The sequence below is a fragment of the Camelus ferus genome, chromosome 14 (assembly GCF_009834535.1).
Source record: "Camelus ferus isolate YT-003-E chromosome 14, BCGSAC_Cfer_1.0, whole genome shotgun sequence".
In the NCBI taxonomy this organism is placed as follows: Eukaryota; Metazoa; Chordata; class Mammalia; order Artiodactyla; family Camelidae; genus Camelus; species Camelus ferus.
The window spans coordinates 52,599,903-52,615,097 of record NC_045709.1 but is presented as its reverse complement, the minus strand read 5'-3'; the positions used below and the strand labels follow the sequence as shown (position 1 = coordinate 52,615,097).

Here is a 15,195-nt window from a genome sequence, read left to right as displayed (position 1 = left end):
AAGTATATTAATGGGTAAAAATATACAAGTTCATTTTATATATCTGCAAATATTTTTAGTGGAAATTTGTAGTTTAGCATTTGGGACCAGAGGTTCAAGACAGAACTTAGTCTCCTACAGTGCTTGTATTTTAAAGGGCTTATTTTTAAGGCCACTTAAACACAAAATCTTCACTAAGTGTGAGGATAATTGAAAAAGTAAAATTATAAAAATCTAATTACTTGAACTTTTATTATCCCCAAATGCTTATGGTATGTCAGGGAGCAGGGAAGGAGGGAATGAATGGAGAAGGGGGTTGGAAGGGTAAGATGTTCGGGAACAGCAGAGAGGGGTACAGATATTTTTACTGCTCAATTATTTTGAGGGAGGTATTCTATTTCTTTATCACTTTGCCTACATAATCTTGATTTGTGGGCGAATTGTTAATTCAAGAATTCCTGGTATCAGATTAGGGGCCATTGACATTCGTTCTCTTAATTATTTCTAACATATAATGGGAGAAGGTGGAAGTCTCTTTCTATCTTTATAGAAGTGATACCAAAGCTCAGGAAGATTAAATGATTTGCCCAAGTTCACAGACGTGCTCACAGGGCTGCCAGGAAGTGAAAATAACTCGACAGTCGGGGTGCGTTCCAGACCTCATTATAGTATTACTTTCGGTGTTACTTTATTTAGCGTAACAGCTACACATCACACACTAAAATGTTCCTTACACCAACAAGGAGGAAACTTCCTCAGCACACAGTAATGATTCACTGTTAAATCAAGAATATTAGATTCCTTCCTTCTATCATTCTCTTCTCAAAGATAATTCCTAATTGTGTAAGTACTAAAGATCGAATCCATCAATAGCCCTTTGACACCTGCAACGAGATGATGATATAACTAAGATGAGTGAAAGTCTTGCACAAGGAGAAATCTAAAAATAATTGCTGTCCAGCAATATGAGCCTGAGTTTGATCTATTTTTTTTAAATGCCATTTCTTTTGGAGAATCGTGAAGGCACCCATCTGTACAGTCTTCATTAGTTTCTCCTAATAGGATACAGCTGCTTTATTCAGACCACTTCCTCTGCAGGTGCCACTAAAAATTTTTCTTTATCATTTTTTTAACAAAACAGTCTGGCCCACAAATCAAGACGTTACACTTTTTCATCTGTGCTAACAAGAGTTTTTACGTAACGTGATCTAAAAGAAAATATCATCTCACTTGGCCTACATTTAATTGATAGCTTAATTTTTTAAAGCAATTCCATTTTTTTAAATAAAGATGCTGTATGTGTATGGCATCTGTGTGTGCCAGAACACGCTGAGACAGTGATGAAGTAATCTTCACATCAAGAGAAGGGCAATAAACACTGAAATTAACCACAGAGTCTAAAGTCTTATTAATTATGGAATTCCACAAATACACAATAAGCCTGTTAAGTAGAGAAGTACAAGGAAAATAAAAGGGAATGATAAATTTGACATGATATCTTAAAATATACTAAAAGAAAAGTATTGGGCCATCTTTCTAAGCTATTCATATTACCAGAAAGAATTACAAAGTCTGTCTCTAAAGCCAAATTCAAGAATAAGACTTAAGTAATTTTTTCTGAAAGTTTCCCTATCCATATATCAAATCATACAATTTTCAAATAGGTAGCTCAACTGAATTTTAACAAATGGGTATATGGAAAAGTTAATGCACCAGAAGTTTCAAATTGTTCCCTTGCTCTTGGGCTCAATCTGTAACAAAGCCAAGCTAAAAATATACAGGTGAATATAACAAAGTGGTCCACATCGAGAAGGACCATAGTCAAATACATTTTAATGACTATTACAACATTGGGAATCAAACCCTTAAAGCAAACCTCTGGATAGCAGTTGTAGGCAAAGACAAGGGAACAAATGCATACTCAATAGACCAGAAATAAGCAATCAAAATCATCTCAAACATAGACTTCAGGAAAAAAAAAAAAAACCAGGTTCAAAGTTTCTACATGTTAATTACAGCTATTAAGTGTCATTAACAAAACCTACTACCCTACAGTTCCTCCTAATACTAATGTAACTTACAAATTTGCTTCCTGGGATGTATAGGCTGACTTATGTAACAATCATTTTCCCCAAATCTCCGAAGTTCTCTGTTTCCTAGGATCATTCAATACACAGCAAACACAATTTTCATTAGAGAACAGAATAATGCTCTATTTACCAATTTCAGCAAAATATGGGAAGGTACTTTCTTATGTTTAATTTTTTTTTCACTACAAACTCAATTTATTTGGTTTTAGCTCATTGTGAAATCTGGGTCCAAACAAGCCAAAGGACAAAATGCCAGAAATCCTAGCTATGCCTAAGAAATTCTGTCACTTCATTTCAGTGCTGATCTTAAAAATTAATGTAACCATATTCTGTATCATTTTACTATAGGACTATCACATAATTTCAGTGTCTGTGTTTGTACTTGTGTTTACTACTGTACCAGCAACACACTAAGGTACAACCTTAACATCCAGGCCTAATTCTGTGGAAAAGGAATGAAGGTAGACTTGGCAGTGATGTTTGTAGCCCAAGCACAGGCCAAATGACAGCACTGGGAGCCACAGTGATGGTTACCTGGTAGCTCAAATTGAGAAACGCAGCAAGAATACACAGAACTCAGTAGACCAGGAATGTCAGATTCAAGACACCAGTGCTTTAGCACTCAGAAGCTATTCATGTTGACAGCGATTTACACTCAGCAAAGAAATCATCATCCATCACGGATGTGATATTAACTTGAATTCTTATAGATTTCTGAAATGTTGATTACATTTAACTTGCATGCCTGTTTTGTTTGTATGGCTACCTGAGACATATTACACAAGTGTTTTAAGTTTGTTTTTAACATATATTTATTCAATGCACTATTATAAGCAAAAAAAAAGAATATACAATTTTAGAGGTGTTGAAGGTTTTTTTCCCTTTTAAGAAAGAATCCATCTGTGACTCATTTAACCTGCAGCTTACCATTACTCTTGTTACTCGGTCACCTCTGACTTTCAAATTATTGTTTTACTTTTGCAAGTTAAAAAAAAAAAAAGGCTTTCAGTCGTTTCTGCCTTGCTGAAATCTGAAGCAGCAATAACCCTTTTTTAATTTTCATCAGGCTCTGTTGAAATGTTACCATCACGGTTCCATTACTAAATTAGTACCCTGGGTAAGCAACAGTACAATAGCTTTAAAAATACACAATTTGGAGTAAAACCAGCATGTCTGTGCCCAAGTCCAAGGATTAGTTCCTATACTCTCACCATTGTTAATTTATGTTAACAAGAAAATTCCAATTCCAGAGATTTAACTCCCAATTAATGCAGTAGCTGAACTTACATTGTACTGTTCCTTTTTATTATATCTTTGTAATACATACATAAAAGCAGGGGACACCCTCAAATACTGCACTGAAGGTGATCCTTCTATTTTTAACTCTGGACATTTAATAAGACAAAGCTGTGTGGCTGCGTAAAACATTTTTCTTCAAATTAAACATCAAAAAATTTAATGTTCAAAGGATGGGTTCTCCTAACAAAATTTTCATTTCAATATGCCGTCATCCCCCAAACTTAATTAACTTACCTAAAATCAAGCATCTCTTTTCCCCTGACAATTATTTCATCTCAACTTCCTCGCTTTTCTTAATTTCTGTGTTCTAGGCATAAAATCCAGAATGAAAGTCACTGTTTGAATTGATCTTTTCTTTCACCTTCATACCATACAGATCATTCACCTGGATTTTGATTAAAAATGGGTACTGATTGTGTCTTCATCACCACGTTATCTCATTAACTCAAGTCATCTTCTTACAACACAATTATGGTAACCAAACTCTTAGCTGTTGTCACCAACTCCAGGTTTTCAGTTCCCAAGTGCTCCAAAAAGAAAAGAATAAAATAGATTTTCATGACAAGCACTGTCATATTCATAGTTTTGTTTATCCTAGTTGGGAAACTTTGTACAGCCTGAGTCTTTCAATTCATGGGTCTTACCAGTTCTAAAAATTCTCAACCAATGTGTTTTCAAGTGTGACCTCTGTTCCATCCCTTCTAGTCCCCCCACTGCGGGAGGTCTGAGAGTGTGTATATTCAACTTTGCCTTCTGGATAATTCTTACATCTATTTTTCCAATTCACCAATTCTCTCTTTAGCTATCACTTTTCTCCTTCTTAAACCTCTCTACTTCAATTTTTTTTTTTTTAATTTCAAAAATGTTTTCCATTCTTAGCGATTCCTTTTGATTCTTTTCTAGACCTTCCTGGTCATTCCCAATAGCCTTTCGTTACCAGCTCACTTTCATAGTTCATCTTTTATTTCTTTAATTATGTATACACAGCCATTCTATTTTATTTATTTGATAATTCCAATATCTAAGCTCCTTAAGTATCTAAATGTTCAGTGTTATTGCTTCGGCTGACTCTCATTCAAAATGGTTTAGCTCCTCATGAAGTTGGTGATCAATGACTGTGATGAACTTAGCCGATGTTAAAAATCCTGCAAACCTATTATTAAGAATGACTGAGAGACCTCTGCCTGCTTCTGCTGAGAGTCAGGGTGCAACTGACCCCATCTCAAATGTCTTAATTTAATGCAAGTACCTCTGGTGGAGAACCTCTCTCCTTATTGCTTACCCAAGTCTTGATGTGCATTTAGCAGTCTTTCTATACACTTGCCTCAGAGCAATCACCATTCCAGTTCTCTGCTCTGATATTGGCTCATTTGTTCTATTTAGGTTAAGGAGATGGCAGGAGGCATATACTCTAGAGATTTTCTACTACTTAATCTCTACCAATGCACCCAAAATTGTATTTATCAAGGATGTTGTTGGTTGGAAATGATTTATCTATCACTGGAAATAAAATCTGTATTTTTTTCTTAAACAGTTACATCCCCTGTTAGTTCTTGCTCTGAAATGGTTGATGACTTTTAACTCATGGAAACACTTTTAGTCTTCCCTGCTTGTTGTTCAATGAAATGCTCACGTCTGACATTTACCTATAGTTTTTCTAGGAGCTTCCTTCCATACTAATTGAATCTCCTCATGATTCCACAAGTGCCTTATGCTCAGTTCATATTCTGCCACCAGTCACACAGCATCCTCCTGTCTGAACCACCCTATCCTCTTTGCTCTACTGATCTAAAATCCGCCCAGTTGCAAAGCACAAAGCACTTGAAAGAAAGATCTCATTTTTCAAACCTTCTACTTGTTACTAAGCTCTTGCTTCCTCATATATATCAATCCTTACTTCCTATAACTTCTGAATTTTGTACTAACACTACCTTCTGAACTAGACATGAAGACACATACATCACCTATGATAAACTTTCAAGAATCTGAAAATCTACTGAAAGTCTCCTCATATGTCTGTTTTTCTCTGGGCTATGTATCTCTTTGTTACCTCAGCTGTGTTTATACAGGATGGTTTTCAAATTTCTCACCATTCTGACCATTTGCATCTAAGGAGATTCCACTTTCTCAAAGTAAAGCATGCTGCTCTAACAGGATATATGTAGCATTTCCAGCACAAAGTCAAAGAAATTTTTAGAGTTGTGACATCTTGCTAGCCATTCACCACCCATCGACATGTAAGAAAACAACCACTATGTCCTAGACATGACTTACTGCTGTTTAAAGAACATTCTTTACATAGTGACGTTTAACTGCCTATGAAACTTCTTGGTGTTACGTTCATTCCATCCACATTTTTCCATCTTACCTAAATAACTTCAAGGAAGTTTCCTTTACAATTTTCTTAAATGGCTTGCTGAAATCAAAAAGTCTTTGGTTTTTCTATTCCAAGAGTCTTTCCCATTAGGTTATTTTATATATCATCACCCTATACTTACACAGTTCTTTCTAATTTATAAATTTTTAAATTGAGAATGTCCCAACTTAATTTCCTTGGATGCTTCCAATGGCTCAGCAATGGGAAGAGAATAGCAATTATTAGTCCTGTTATAAAAGGGTAATCAGGAGCTCCCAAAGGTTATAGCAACTTAGGTGTATGGCTGGTACTAAGTTTCCAAGCTTTTGATTCTTCATCTGTACTAGGTCTCTTCTACCCTGCCCAACTTTTGAGCATGCTTTGCTTTTAGGAAATATCCATGTTCACTCCACACTAACATACACAATCTATTTAACATTCTCAAAAAAAAAAAAAATAGCGAGGGATTGACAACAACTATAACATTCCTCTAGCTTTTGAATTTATGCATTTACTCTATATTTAAAGGTTGAACATTTCATAGAACTAAAAGCAATTTAATTCTGCTTTTTTGGTCGTCATGTGAGAAACAAATGCCCAAATATATAGGACAAAATTTTGTAATCAAAACATGGATGTAATATTATCTAATAAACTAAAGCTACTTGTATTAAGGCAACTTGAATCCTAGCCATAAAACTTTTGGCTAATGAGAATAGTGAATTATATAGTAAAAAATTCAAAATCATGATTCTTAGGGAAAAAAAATCTACATATTCATATAATAATTCTAAGACACAACAGGCTAAAGCATGGTGGTACATGAATGAATGAGAAATGTTTAAAAATCTCTTGGTTTATTAAAATGAAAAAAGTTACATTAGGAAGCCATTTTAGCTTTTATTCATAAGGTCAATATAAGATGATATAAAATAATGGCCCCATCTAGTATTATAAATTCAGTGACACTGTAGAATAATCTTTGAAGATGCAATTGAAGGCCTCAGTGTTGCCCATGCACCCAGCAGATTAACAGCCAAACACATCCCTACAGTTAGCAACAGAGAAATACAGAAAAGGGGTTTTTAAGTTCACAGAAAAGAAATGTTCCTGAAAAAGTGCACAAATTTCTATAAAGTAAGAGGATATTTATTAACTTCTTCTAAGTAAATAATTAGTTTTTTTTAAATGAACCTAGAATATAATAAATACATCAGTATCTACAGAAACAAGAAAAACATTCAGATGAGAAACAGTACTAACATAAGACCAAAACTTGCACTCCCCGTGTTCTGAACCTTAGAAATGTACACTGTCTTTGAGCTGTCATTCTATGACTTTCTATCTCAAAGCAAACATGACCTTTTAAATAAAACTGTTTCGTAGGCCAGAGGCTCAGTGTTTCCATTCCTTTTATGATTCTATAAGGTACAATGATTTAGGATCGGGTGTGTCGGGCTTTTGTGGGGGTTTGTTTTTTTGTTTGTTTGCCCCACAGAAGACTCTAAGCTCTGCTAACCACTTACTGCTCCGTCACAGTGACTCCCAGAAGGTAGGTTCTAAATTTGCTTCTCAGAAAAATGCTACCAATTGTTTACTTAACAAGGGCTGCCAGAGCTGTTTTAATGTTTAGCATTCTCTTCCAAGTTCATTATGCAGAAGTTTGCTCATTTTCCCTCCATATGCTGTTAAAAGAAAATCACCACAGTTAATCAGCCCACAAGTGTAGGTTCCCACTGAGAGCCCTTCTTTTAGGCAGCCCCCAGGAGAAATTACAAACCTGACACTCCTTTTGTGAATACTGCTTTGGGTTGAATTGTGCCCTCCAAAATGGTATGTTGAAGTCCTAACCTCCGGTGCCTCAGATGTGACCTTACTTGGAAATAAGATTGTTCCAGATGTAATTAGTTAAGATGAAGTCACATTGGACTAGGGTGGGCCCTGAGTCCAGTAATAAGGACAGATATCCTTAAAAGAAGAGACACAGAGACAGAAATACAAAAACAGAAAGAGATTCGGGTAATGCATCTAATGGCCAAGGAACACCAAGGACTGGTAGCAATCACCAAAAGCTAAGAGAAGAAAGGATTCTCCCGCACAGATTTCAGAAGGAACACTTCATTTTGGACTCCTAGCTTCCAGGGGTGTGAGAGAATATACGTCTGTTGTTTTAAGACAAAGTCGGTGGTGATCTGTTCAGGCAGCCCTAGGAAACTAACATATATACCACATTTCTTTCTTCTTTGGGGGGGGGCGGGGCGGGGAGTTAATTATGTTTATTTGTTTATTTTTAGAGGAGGTACTGGGGATTGAACCCAGGACTTCCTGCATGCTAAGCATGCACCCTACCACTTGAGCTATATACTCTCCCCCTCACATTTCTTTCTTAATTCAATCTTTTCTCTGTTCTTCAGGGTGTTACAGCCCTCCTACATTGTCAGTCTCCTCATCTTGGCCTCACTCACAGCACAGAGCCTTGTGCTTCCTCCTCAAACTTGTAATGTTCTTTCCCCTCTTGACTAACCTTCCCTGCACTTCGTCACGTCATTAACGTAGCCTTCAAAACTCATCTTGTCAGTTACCTTTTCCACAGAACTTTTCCTGATCGCCTCCCAGGGTGGGTTTTATGCTGAACATCTGTCTCTCCCCAGTTGTAGGCACAGCCTACAACTCTGTGACCCACCGGTCTTCCCCAGGAGACTGTAGGCTCTGAAATCACAGTTGACTGCTTCTCACTTTTGTACCCTCAGGACCAAAGTTAGTATTAGGCTCAGAGTCTGCAGCGTTGGTGAACGACTCCTATCTCGCATTACCATGTGCTTTCCTCTCTTCATACTGCCTCCCCTCTTCTCTCCCCTTCATGCTCACATAATTCTCAATGTAGAATTTATACAGGTAATTTTAGGGCTTCCTTCCTTTGAGAAAATCCTTAGGTGTAATTCTAGGGGGGAAAAAAAAACCCAGCCAATGAAGCATGTGAGAGCCCAGCTACAGGAAGCTGGGCTAGTCCTCAGGTTTGCCATGGTTTTAAACATCACCTGGTAAGTCATGGTCCACATTTCATTCAGCCTGACTGTCTGTCCCATTGATCAGCAGACAGACCAGCAGAAACAGTATGTGTGAGCCTATGTACAAATTTGAGAACCTCCTTCCTTCCATCCATATAGTGACCACGAGAGAATTCTCACCCCTCTGTGACTTCCACAGAGAACGCTGCTCCACCCAACAGAGCAAAACAGAAAGAACTGGATGGCTCGGCAAATAAAGGCAAACAGTGGTGTTGGCAATGACCAAAAGAGCAGATCCGAACTTAGCACAAGGGGGAAAAAAAGGTTTTCTTATCTTTAAAATAAAAAAGAAATGTTAAATTTCACTTATTTATTTACATTTAAAAAGTACTTTTGTGTATCAGTTAATATTACCTTTGTATACTTTCATGTGTTACTGTTTTAACTGCAGCACTTTAAAAATGGTACAATGTAACCAGTCTATGCTGAACTTCACGGTCATTCAAACTTACAATTGCATTTGAAACAGCTTTATAAACATTTTTCTTCTTGAAAAGAAAAAAGTCAGTAAAAAAAAAAAAAGTCAAGTGCAGTCAAGTGCTTTTATAAGAAGCCATTTGCACTGCATGTCTATGAATTAAAATAACCTACTGCTCATCTTTGCTGGTCCCTGGCCAGCCTGGCCCTGGTCTTTAAGCTGAATGCCTTGTTCCTGCCAACATCAACGAATGGCCCATGGACTCGATATTCCCAGTCTATACCCCAAACCACTTTACTTTGACCACCTTTAAATCCCATTTTTGACTTATTTCTGATATCTGCTCCTGATCCCTTGAATTTCCCATTCAAGGCCCTTCTCCTTCTCAGCTGGCTGGGACGATTTTCTGAGGTCCACCGATACAAACCCCTCTGGCTTTGTCAGCATGTATATACTGAGGGCAAGTGCATTCTCTTATATAACCATAATCTCATCACCAAAATCAGTAATTGCATCTAATCCACAGTCCACGTTCAAATTGAATGAATGCACTCTTTCAATGTTGTCAGAACATTTATGTATTATTCTCCTACTCACAAACATACCTTTTTTCTAGGTTTAGATCTCCAAGTCAATATATTAAATGTTCACTATCCCATCATTTTGCCAAAATTTTCCAAGCCTTCCCTTGGTTGCCAAAACTCATTCTCTTGATGTCTTCAAGAAGAGCTCACTGGATGCTGAAATCCTTGAGTTCTTGCACATTTAGAACAGGTTTTCTACAGCTTTACACTTGATGAAGAACTTGGCTGGGTATAAAATTATTGGGGTCATACTTCCTTTGAATTTCTTGAATTGTCCTTTCTTTTGTATGTTCCTCTGGAGATGTCTGATGCCATCCTAATCAGTGCATCACCATCATCATCATCATCATCATCATCATCATCATCATCATCATCATCATCTGTAGGCCAGCAGTCAACAAACACTTTCTGTGAGGAGCTAAGTAGTAAATTATTTTAGGCATTGTGTGTGACCTATGTTCTCTGTCACATTTCTGTTTTGCTACCCATTAAAAATATGTATAGAAACAGTTCTTAGCTTGAATTCTACACAAAGATCAACCATTAAATGTAGTTTGCCAACCCCTGCTATAGATCACAAAATTATTTTCTTTAAAGTTCATGACTTTTACTAGAAAATAGGAGTTGATTATTCTTTGTCAGTTTTCCTAGGTACTTGGAAATCTCTTCCAATATGTACCTTCAGATCCTCTTTTAATACTAGAAAAGTTTTTTTTTTTGGATGGTAGTTTCAAATATTATTTCTGTTTCACTGGTTAGTTTTTCTTCTCCAGGGATTCCAATTATCCATCAGCTAGATCTTCTCTGCCTTCTATTTCAACAACTTTCTGAGACCAGTTTTACCTTTATTTTCTTTTCATTCTCTTGGTTATCTCCCTTTGTCTTTAATGTTCCTTATCAAGTTTTCCTATTCAAATCCTCTCCCACCCCTGAGCACATTGTCATTTAGTCTTTACTGCATATGATTTTACCCATTTTTACATTTATTTCCTAAATTCAATTAAACTGTATTTTGCTTCTTCCTGTTTGGGGTCCATTTATGCTCTTAAATTTAAAGTTTTGACTTATGGGGTCTTCCCTCCTCTGTAGTCCTAAATAACTCTTTAAGAATATTTAATTCAGTTTGTAGTTTGTGTTCCAGTTTTCTCCTACTTTATGGTTGGCGGTATGAGAGGAATTTTCACCAACTCAAAGATTTTGGGTCTCATTTTGTTTTCTTATTAGAATAGTTCTGAAGACTGCTTACAATTTCATTTCATGAATGAGGGTGGCGGGTTGGAGTGGTTAACACAATTTTTAGATTAACAGTGCCCTCTTCGGTTAGTGTAGCAAAAATGTACTTTAATTTGTACAAATTGTAAAACTGTACATTGTAAATGTACAAACATTTTTTTAATGACTGGTTTGTTGGTGTGATGGACCTGTGTGCTTTCCATTTACTTGTTTGTGTTTCTATGCCTTTCAGGATCCTAAATTCCCCTCTGTTTCTTTCATGCTTTCACTGGAGAGTTACCACAAGGAAATTTCCCATTTAATCTCTACATAAGTTTCCTTTTGATGCTATAACCAATTACCAGGAATTTAATGGCTTAAAACAACATCAATTTATACTGTCTTATAGTTTTGGAAACTAGAAGTCTAAAGTAAGCCATATGTAGCTAAAACCCAGGTATTGGCAGAGCTAGTTCCTTCTAGAGAGGCTCCAGGTGAGAACTCATTCTTAGTCTTCCAGTTTCTGGTGGCTGCTCGTGTTCCTGGGCTTGTGGCTGCATCCTTCCCGTCTCTGTTCCCATCCTGGTTCCATGTTCTCACATTGCCTTCCCTTCTGTGGTCAAATCCCATCCTGCTTCCCTCTAATAAATGTATATATGATTTCACTTAGCACCCCCCCACCAGATAATGCAGGAGAATCTCCCCCATCTCAACATCCTTAATGGGATCAGATCTACAAAGTTCCTTTTTCAGAAAACAAGGCAAAATTCAAAGGGTCCAAGGATTCCGCCATGGACATCTCGTGGGGTCATTACTCAGCCTCCCACTTCCTCTCCCCAGATGTGCTGCCTCCCCAAGGCTGCTCACATGCACTACGCACATTTTAAATCCTTCCGCTGTAGTCAGTGCTCTGAGCTACTCAGGCCTCTTCTTCAGTCTTTTTGAATTTAGGATTGATTTTTCTCTCTTAAGGGCTAATTTTAGCTCAATTACATCTACACTTCTCTGCATAATTTTTCCAAAAACCCACAAAGGCTTGAGAAGAGAAATAAGAAGTGTTTTTTTCTACAAATTGGTGTTTACCTTCCTACTACAGATCATTTGAAGTTTGTAGTGTTCTGTCTTCCTACTGACCTAAAATAAAGTATGGAGTTTTACGGTTTTATCTGTTCTTGCTGATCTGCATAGATTTTTAGATGATGTTTGGAGTGATTTGGCTGCTGCAATTAAGAAGTATAAATCCTGTGTGAAACAAGCTAATAAACAGTATTCCAATTTGGCAAAGATCTGTCACTTACACAAAAAAGGCTTTTAAAAGTTAATAATTTAACATAATGGCTAAAATTTTCTATAGTTACTCATGTAAATAACAACTATTTAGACTACAGACTTACTGAATTCCAGAACTGGCACAGACCACAAGGACCAGAGCTGTCAAACATCTAGTAAACACTTCTGCTTACCCACGGCAGCAGAACCACAACAGATGATCTCCTCGGAAAGAATCTCCCTTTCAACCAGAAAATCTTAAAAAAATCAAGAATGAAGTGAATGTCGTTATGTTCAATGTCGCACTTTTGGTATAATACTTTACTGTCAATGTAAATAAACATTGTCAAAGTCACTGTCTCCTATCCTCTGCCTATAAAATAGCAATCATAATATTTAAAAAAAGAACCATTTAGGAAGCGTTGGGATGAAACAGCCAGAATGTGCAAGTTCCTCTGTAAATGAAGGCTTAAGTGCTGTCACGGAACTTTGATGTATGGGGTAAAGAGGCAGAAGCGTTAGTGGCAGATTGTGGTCATAAAAATTCATATGTTAATATTTAACAAAAATGGAGATGAGGAAGCAGGATGTCTGCACCTTGCTATCAGTACTCCAGCCCGTGAGTACGACTGGCTTTGAGATCTTATGATGATATAATTGTTCTCATTTGTTAGCATCATCTGCTCCCAATTAGCAGGTAAAAAATACAATGTCAAAGCAAGAAAATGTTATAAACAAGGATTTTGAAGGTAGGGACACGTACACCGGTATTCCCTGGGCCATTATTGTACCCAACTATGTCAAACAATGGTCATGTCTTTAAATGAAACTCTGTAACTAACTGCAGTACAAACTGGAGTAAGCATCACCAAAAAAAATATACCATCCGAGGTCCAGCATGGGTTACATACCGAGTGTCTGATTGGCCGTGCCTTGGGAAACATTCCATTTTCTTAGCGCCCACTTTATATGCCAGAAAAAAAATGATTTTTTAATAGGTGCTATTAAAACAGTCAACACACAGCATTCATACTGGGAGGCAGACACTTGTGCTAATAAATTTCAACATCATTCCTGGTGCTGTTCCCTCTGCTGGGAATGATCCCTCTCAAGCCTACAATAACCTTTTCAAGGTCTGTATCAGTTGTCACCACTTTGGCACTTGTCCAGATCTTCTAGATATAATCACTTCATGCTCAATAATCTCTTAATGGTTTTTAAAACCCGTATTTTTGTACTTGCCCATGCTGTTTGTCACCTGCATACAGGTGACATACATGGCAACGTCAAGGTATATTTAGGAGCCTGGCTGCGGTTCACACCAGGCACCACAGTGGACCCTGCTACCTACCTGCAGTTACCACAATGACTGACGTCATCTTTCTTGAGAGTCAGATTCTTTAAGAGGAGGATAATATCATCTAATCCTCCAGGTTTGCCCGAAGAATTAAATGAAATAATGTATGTAAAGTTCTAAGTCCAGCAAATAATGAACACACAGTAGCTAATATTAGTCTTCCTGCAGCAATCTCCTTCTGCTTTCTGAGTGTCAACTCTCTTCACATCAGAGAGTAATGTATTAAGTCCTTCAACACCTGGGACAATGCCTTGCACACAGTCAGAAGGCACTTTGAAAATGAAATTAAATGAAAAATGTTAATCGAACATTTGTTGAGCTTTTCCACTGTGAAGGCACAGCAAGAAATGAAAAAGACATCTTTCCTGATCTTTATTTAAGTCTTTAAGGGCTGAGTCTAGTTAAAAAGCTGAGTCGAGTAAAAGAGCAGTTAATCTTTAAGTGCTTAGTCTAGTTAAAAATACACACGTACATATACATTTTACTCAGAAGACTGTGAGTGAAAAGGACCAAGCAGGCAGTCAGAAGTGAGTGCTGACTTGCTCAACAAACACAACTGTGAGCTAAACTGAAAGCTTATTTTTCCTTCCTTCATTTTCCCAAATAGACTTCCCTCTGCAATTCTTACTTCTCACTCCTACTCAAATCTTTGTTTCCATGGCAATATGTTTCTACCTTGAAATTCCTTCACTGGAATGTCTACATTCAGTCTACAACTATTTCTACTGCTCTCTTTGAACTGGCTTCTAGAAAAACTCAGTTCTCCCCTCTGTGATGTGGATGAACTACAGAAATGTCTGCCAACCCCAGGCACCTTTCTCCATCTCATCCTCTTATGCTATACAAGAGTTCTTACATAGGACTATAGTAATACTTTTAGTACTTGATACATTTTAATATTTGACAGCAAAAGAAACAAACACAGACGTTGTGATGTGAACTACACAGAATTCAAGCTTGTTCAGATTCAAGCCCTTTACCCAATACGAAGAGAACATTTAGAGAGCTACTTAACAATCAAAACCAGAAAAAAAGAAAGACTGCCAGTAAAAGAATTATTCCACAAGGACTGGTTTCCCACCACCTGATCCTGAGTTTGGCTAGACACTGGATTTCTCCTGCCAGAACCGCAGAACTGTTCAGGGAACCCTAATTTACTACTGCGCTTTTCCACTGATGTGCTCTAAACACAACTCCTATTAGGCTCTTTAATGTTGCTTGATTTATCCTTAATTCGTCTGTTTTGAGTCGTGTTGCCAAGGTCCTGAAGATCTGAACACACTATTACTTCAGAATAGATGGTTGATTTGACTCTTCTGAAAACCAGTGAGTCTCTGGAGAGCAGCCTGCCAAATGCCACACGCGAAATGGGTGAGCTTCAGTCAAACTGTGGGTAGTAACTCACAGAGCAGGTCTTCCAAGAGCCATGGAAGTCTCTGTAACTACCCCAGGAGCACAGCCCAGGGGGAAGGAGGCCCCCAGACTGCAAAGTATCACTTTAAAACCCCTCAAAATTGATAGAAGACTCACAGAATCAGTTCTGGTGTTCCTTCAATAATTGCA

At 37.4% G+C, this 15,195-nt stretch overlaps 1 protein-coding gene and 1 long non-coding RNA gene across 10 annotated transcripts in view; one reads left to right on the top strand and one right to left on the bottom strand.

Moving 5' to 3' along the window:
* Positions 1-15,195, bottom strand: part of KLF12 (Kruppel like factor 12) — a 517,595-nt gene that overhangs the window by 190,977 nt on the left and 311,423 nt on the right. The window contains exon 1 of one of the 9 annotated variants that reach the window (XM_032496879.1): positions 9,816-12,368. The exons of the other annotated variants lie outside the window; for them this stretch is intronic. The gene's annotated coding sequence lies outside the window, so the exon portion shown is untranslated. Of the gene's footprint in view, positions 1-9,815; positions 12,369-15,195 lie in introns of those variants that run through there. 9 annotated transcript variants of the gene reach the window in all.
* On the top strand, positions 2,720-9,944 carry LOC116668713. Its single transcript, XR_004325949.1, has 3 exons — positions 2,720-3,672; positions 7,167-7,172; positions 9,935-9,944. It is a non-coding gene; the product is annotated as an uncharacterized LOC116668713 (long non-coding RNA).